Here is a 1,202-nt window from a genome sequence, read left to right as displayed (position 1 = left end):
GCCTTTTGGTCTCTTGAATGTGGCAAATAGACCTGAATGTATGCAATACTAGCTACACTTCACCCATTTGATTACAACCCTATTCAACATCAATAGCTTCAGCTTCATGAAAAAAAGCAAATCTGATTTATAAACTGGCTGTTCAAAAGCTGAAGTCCTTTACGTCCCTTCTTGCTATTTCAGAGAGAAACACTCTGCAGGTTGTTTGCTGATCAGTACTGTATAGGAAGCACCAAGATAATTTGTATGCTGAAGACTAGAATCTTGCTATTTCAAAGAAGAACACTCCATCAAGTGGCTTGTAGCACTGGTGGAAGCTCTACAGGGCTGCATCTGAAGAAATTCCTTTTGAACCACTAAAAAGTAATGCACTTACTCATGGAGTCAGAATCAGACATGAGCTACAACAGCTCTCTCTTGAGATGTAGTAGATATCTTTTTGGCCCTCCTTCTTCCTGGTCATATAGTCCTTGAGGCTTGTCATCTCATCCCCACTCTTTGTGGAGTGGTAGCATAGAAGCTCTACGAGTTTGGCATGATTTTGACTGTCTTCATGTACTCCAAGTTTGATGTTCTTGGAGAAAGCCTCGTAGAACTTATTGTAGTCTTCTTTGTTTTCAGCGATGTCAAAGAACAGCTCCATGCACTTCTTCACTAGATTCTTCTTAATGACCTTCAGGATCTTATTCTGCTGCAGCATCTCACGAGAAATGTTCAGAGGAAGGTCTTTAGAATCGACCACACCCTTTAAGAAACTCAGGTACTCAGGGATAAGCTCCTCACAGTTGTCCATAATGAACACTCTGCAGACATTCCTCCATGATGGGGTTCTCAGGGTTGATATCCATAGTCTTTTTACTAGACATGTAGCTGGACATGGAGGTGTCACGAAGAGCCTCTGCCTTCATGATCCTCTCCATATTCTGTCCTGTCCAACAGAACCAAATCGATATGTAACTATATCCCCAATACCATCAGAAGCAGGGGGTGTCCAAAATGGATCAAATGCAACACCACTCACCCAAGAGTTGTGCCCTTCACCTCAAGCTACAACAACACGATCCTCCATACTCCAAACCTGAACAAAGGTCATCTTCACCTCTAGTCAAGATGACATACTTGCTGTCTAGGCTCCAAGAGTAGCAGAGAAGGGCACCAAAATAACTTTTTCCTCCACAGATTAGCTGTTCAGTCTTGAAATC

The sequence above is a fragment of the Lygodium microphyllum genome, chromosome 13, assembly GCF_053477565.2.
Source record: "Lygodium microphyllum isolate KBCC chromosome 13, Lygodium_microphyllum_v1.1.10, whole genome shotgun sequence".
NCBI classification, from domain to species: domain Eukaryota; kingdom Viridiplantae; phylum Streptophyta; class Polypodiopsida; order Schizaeales; family Lygodiaceae; genus Lygodium; species Lygodium microphyllum.
This window is presented reverse-complemented; position numbering follows the sequence as displayed.